Source organism: Bidens hawaiensis, unplaced genomic scaffold (assembly GCF_021521415.1).
Source record: "Bidens hawaiensis isolate Kalapana, Puna unplaced genomic scaffold, B.hawaiensis_p1.1 tig00006484_1, whole genome shotgun sequence".
NCBI lineage: Eukaryota > Viridiplantae > Streptophyta > Magnoliopsida > Asterales > Asteraceae > Bidens > Bidens hawaiensis.
Window position 1 is genome coordinate 7,692 of NW_027491435.1, and position 6,010 is coordinate 13,701.

The 6,010-nt window shown below is 33.0% G+C and overlaps 1 pseudogene across 1 annotated transcript; it reads right to left on the reverse strand.

Moving 5' to 3' along the window:
• Positions 1 to 590: 590 nt before the first annotated feature.
• LOC143632596 (WAT1-related protein At2g39510-like) lies at positions 591 to 4,897 on the reverse strand (annotated as a pseudogene). Its single transcript, XR_013153540.1, has 7 exons — positions 4,687 to 4,897; positions 4,540 to 4,602; positions 4,145 to 4,261; positions 3,837 to 4,081; positions 3,590 to 3,751; positions 1,390 to 1,541; positions 591 to 732 (listed from the first exon to the last, which is right to left on the reverse strand). The product of XR_013153540.1 is annotated as a WAT1-related protein At2g39510-like (transcript).
• Positions 4,898 to 6,010: the final 1,113 nt, after the last annotated feature.

Genomic DNA, 6,010 nt, shown 5'->3' on the forward strand with positions numbered 1-6,010 from the left:
TGTTGCCTAAGTAAATTTGTCTTTGAGTCTTGTCAAATCTATACGAGGTAGTGAAGTTCGTGTTCAAGGTCTCGGAAATTGTTTTGGGTGAACTCAAGATGGTATCTTGTGACAGTCAATATTTTTAGAGTATAAATAGATGTTTAAAAATAATAGAATACGCTTTGTAAAATGGAGTTTTATATAACGAAATGATAAACTTATATCGTCATTTTTATAAACTTTAAACAAAGTAACTGTTGCATCATCAGAATTGCATTTAAAGATTATATTAGGATCATCAATACAATATTTTGGTACGGGTAGCTCAATGAATAAACGGATTTTATCACCAATGGGTTTTAAAGAGGGTGAGTTTTCCCTAGAACTGGATTTAACTTATTGGAGGCGTTTAAGGGTTTCGTACGGCTGGGTTGGGCCGGCTGGCGATGACCTTTTTCCATTGGATCACCCTGTACGGAGTACCTAGACAATTATCTATTTGTTGACCATTAAAAAAAATATATAACATGATATATCTACAAGAAAGAAACACATACAACATCATCATTCAAAGTCATTATCACCAGATATTATCTCACTATCAAGTATCAACAACATGTTTTATCCTGGGTGCCTTTGCCATCACAGGGTTGTTGATCTATCGAGTCTTGATCTTTTTGGTTTTGGTCCTTGCTCTTGCCCCATAGGACCAGATATAAGCCAACCACTATAACTACTGCTCCAAGAACACTGTAAAAATAGAAAAAATCTTTTAGAAGTTTTGTTTAAATGCATACACGATCATCCTTTCATCTCGAGAACAACAATAACATATTTTCTTGTGTGATTTCTACAATGCACTTCATACATGTGCCCATGCTCAACCCATAGAGAATTTACGTTTAAATCAAACCATTATCTGTAAAGTCAGTATACTCTAGTATTGCAGACAGACCAACATGAAAGTTCAACAAAACTCAACTTGATTCGATGGTGTTGAACTAAGATTAAATATGATTATATAGTTTGGGTCTCAGAAGAATTAAGGTCAATAAATTCAAGACTTGAGTAGCTTGAAAGTAAATGTCTTGATAAAACATGGATGGAATATGTTTTGAGAACCCTTCTAAGTATATAAAAAATAAAAGATATTAATTGGTTTCAAGTTTCAACTATATCACAATCCGATAAAGTTTAAAACATCAAAAATTTGTAACTCGTTATTTATATTTGAATAACTTTATACTTTTTAAACAGCCAAAGTACTCCTAATTCTAATTCTACCTAACCTGCTTACAGAGGGTTTGAATCCTCTCTCTCTCTCTAAAGAGATGGAACCTGTTACCTTATAACTTAATAAAAACAAGTAATAGCATAAGAAAGTGACCAGGTGATCGACATCATTACCTTCCCAAGTTCAGTTTCTCGGCTAAAATGGAAGACCCCAAAATGGCGATAATAACCATCCCAAGGGGGTTGAAAGCAGTCACAAAAACCGGTCCTCTCTCCTGCATCACTACTCCAGAAATGTAATATGCGCAGCCAGAACACATTATACCCTATATCCATACCATGCCAAAAAAAAAAAACAAAGTTGTCAAAAACAAGCAAAGAAACTGGCAAATATATTGGACTATTGGTACACAACAGGTAACTCAATTCTTCACTTTTTGTGATTTGTGAATATTCATATAAACATGTATGCCGAATTGTGTCATTCATGCAATTTAAATCAAACTATTTAGAGTACAGATGTGGAAAACCAGATTCAAAAATCCAAAGTTATGAGTACCAAAAAATTTCTTATTTTATTCACATTGAGTTATTCAGTAATTTAATTAAGAGGCAGTGAAGGATGTTTATCAGAAGGTTGTAAAAGTCTTAGTAGCTAGTCGGATGGTGGGGTGGAGACTAGTAATAACCAGGATTAATCGGAATTAACCGGATCGGACTTTAATGTGTAATTGTCAGTTTTAAATATACATACACACATTTTCATACGTAATTTTCAGTTTTATATATACACATACACCTACACACTTTGACTAAAAAATTGGTTAGAATCTCGCTAGAAATCGCTGATTTTGGCCGGAATCTCGCCAGAAACAACTAATTTTGGCCAAAACCTCGTCAGGAAATGCCAACTAAGTTCTATCAATCCAAATTTTAGCTGAATTTGACTATTGATTGACGAATTGACTGACTAGCCCAAAACTAATCAATGGGTTGAAGACTAGCGATTAATCGATGTTTAGTCGGAGTTTTTAATACTCCAGGCTTTGTTGGTTGTTAATTATAAAGTTCATTACAGATGTCCTAAAGAGTAAAGATAACTTGTGGGATGTACTAGGATGTACAAATGGTGGCCCAATATTAAAACAAAAATTTGTATTCAATATCAAGAGTGATTTATACGAGTATATACATGTATTTATATTTTAATATTTCTTTATAGTAACATTTAATAACTAAACAGAATTTTTATCTATTAAAGATATAAATTGTAATATTATATCATAGTTTCAACTAGGCCTGTAAACGAATCAAACGAATATGAATAAGGGTATGTTCGTGTTTGTTCATTTAACCTTAAACGAACATGGACACTTAATCAAACAAATGTTTTGTGTACATGTTCGTTTGTTTTAAAAATTGAACATGTTTGTATTCGTTTATATATGTTCGTTTATTTAAAATCTAAACGAGTAATTCATGAATATAATTGAACAAAAATAAACAAACAAAATTGAACATATATACGAACGCTTAAATGAACACAAACACACATAAATGAACACAATGAGCATATATGAACAAGCATATATATGAACGTTCACGATCATAAATGACCGAACGAAACATGTGTTCGTGTTAATTCGTTTAATTAAAAGAACACAAAGTTTTTGTTCACGTTCGTTCATTTATTAAATAATCAAACTTTCCGTCAACAATTCGCAAACAATTCACTAAACGTTCGGTTCGTTCGCGGACCTAGTTTTAACTTCATTATCTTAAAGTAATCATTATATTTTATATTAAAAAAAATAGACAGCTTATTAAAATAATATAAAGTATTCGTTGTGAGACCCAATTAAAAATGAAGGATAACCGATAACCGTAAAATAAATCATTAATTCTTTTTTTTAAGAAATGAAGGATACTTTATACATTAAATCTAAAAAAACAACAGTTATATACGTTTGGGTTTAAGGCCCAAAATCATACATGAAACCCTACACCAATAAATCAATAATCGAGTTCCTTATTTATAGGTCGGTTGGAATCAGTTTTGAACCAAAACCAAATCAGAAACCTTGACATCACTGTAAATCATGAGCGTCGCAAACTTTCAACATTTGCGACACTTGTGAGGCGTATATCTAACTTTTTATGTGAGATTATAAAAATCCAACACTATAATCATAATAGATGAATTGGCCGTGATAATGTCAAATCAAAATTGGAAAGACATGAAGATTGAAATAAAGACTGTTTAGTTGTCATACAGGGGAATTTGTTTTCATACACCATGTTTTTCTGTAAACAGCAGTTGTATGTTTACTAGATATAGTGTCTCGAAACAAATCCCACTATCATATTTTCGTACACTGTAAATTGCCGCAAATAGTTTGATGTCCCAGTTAATTGCCCAGATTGAGGCATTGGCCCTCTCAGCAACAAGAGTGAGTACTGAGCCTTCCAATGAACCAATCATACACACGAGCGTTGTGAGAGAGAGCTCAGCCGGGTACGACTTCAATGTGATTGCCTTTTTTTGCATCAAAAATACAAAGAGAATAAATATCTTTTGCCACCAATATTTGGTTGCACTATCATATAAATTATAAACTTACTTGGACAATGATAAAACTTGCCCAACAAAAGCAACCCGCGGTGATCATGAGAGACCCTTTAATCTGGTCTTGACTACTAACAATATTTATAGATTTTTGATGATGAAGAGTATAATGATTTGTCCATGGAAATTGTATAGAAAGGGCCTCTTATCAGTGTCATTATCATGGCTCCACCAACCGTCACTAATGTCCCTATGATCTTCCCTTGGCTATGCAAACTCTTTATCCTCACCATCTCAAGTCTACCAAAATATATTAAAAACTAAACTGAAGTAATTATATGTTAACATGAGGAATAAGAATACCTAAAGAGCCAAACCATAACAAAGGTAATGGCAGGGAGAATGTTGCACATAGCCGCCGCGAAAGTCGCCGTTGTAAATTTCATTCCGGCAAAGAACAAATTCTGGTCTATCACTGGCCTGTTATTTAGAATTGTCCGATATTATCATTGGAGAATAATACACGAAACCTAGTTTCTAGTTTGTTACAAACTAGTCATCATTATTCATTCATGCAAATATGTTAAACACGCATGCTACGGACGTTCAGCATAGTTTACGACAAATGAGAATTTGCACAAATTAGGTAAATAATAATATACCCAAAAGAACCACTATTGTACGTAACTCTTTCAATGTTCAATTTTTCCTTGTTATTTCCAGTTTCGAAATTACAATATAGATTACCAAATACATACTCTAGTAATCCCAGCAACATGATCTTTAGGAAGACCGAAATAGTCATCTTTGGCCTAATATTCCTGTTTGCACAGAAAAAAAACAATGATCAAACAAATGATAATTAGAAAGATAACTATAGATTCATATGACACCAATAAACAGACTTTTCTAGGAAGAAAGCAAAAGGACCAAAGAAGAGAGCTGCGAACGCGTTTCGGTAAACCGCAAAAGTGTAATGATTCAAGCCTTTGTTTAGTGCAGACTTGACAACTAAACCATTGACAGCGTAAAGAGTTTGCAACAAAATCATGAACATAAAAGGCTTGGTACAGACATATGCCCTCCTAAACCACTCTTTAGACATGATGCTTTTCAGGTTATGTACAGACATATGCCCTCCTAAACCACTCTTTACCTGTATTTATACACAGGTAAATCAACAAGAAAAGCCACTTTGACCATGAAAACTAACATATATGTTAGACATTGACTTTTTGTTTTATTACTTTTTGTTTCAACCAAAAATGTATACAATAAGATGCAGACACGTATCAATTTTTGTGCGAGATTATACACTACATCACCACAGGAATATATGAAAACAATGTTTATCTAAGACACCCGTAAGCATAATCCATAAATATTAAGCAATGTTTTAAAATTTATAAATTCAAAAGAGGAATATATAAAAACATGATCATTAATCTCTGTTAAGACTTCTAAAATTCCAAAATTATGTAATTTGGTGGATGGGTCAGTCTTACTTCACAAGGTTATATTCATAAGATTAGGTTGATGTTGAGTCATAATATTATTTAAAAATAATAAAATAAGCATCACGATACTCTCGTCATATAAGAGAAATACCGTGGTATAATACCGTGTACAAAACCAAATATGAAATAAAGTGTAATTTGTATAAATATAAAGATTCATGTCAATGTCTTTGGTGAGAACTTCATCATAAACATCTTTACTCGATTCTTCCACTCGTTGAGTATCTTCACATTCGTCTTAGTTTTTCCTTGATGTGCTAACTCCATTGACTTCAAAAAAATATGAACAAAACAATATATATTGAGTGTGGTTGAGACATGTATTTAATATGGTTCCCTTAAAACAGATTTCGGGTCTCTACTAAAGAGTCGTCTGTCTCCCAGGTACAACAACCGGAACAATGTGTACTGACGGAGCTGGCACTCGCACCCGAGATTGCACTAGGTATATTGGTGTTCTTGAAAAGAAAAAGAATGGGAAGAATAATATGTTGATGTAATCGAGTAGAGAGTATCCTCTCTATGGGTTCCCAACAAATGGATCCTAAAGTGTTCTCCATGCTCCAATACCTCTCTTGTATATATCTATCTGTATACTACTCTTTCTCTTTTATCAAATGAGACACCAAGTCTACTAAATATACAAGAGTTGTAGGTGAGTGAGGAATCTCACTTAATTAGAGACTAAATACTCTAATAAAACATCAAGTGT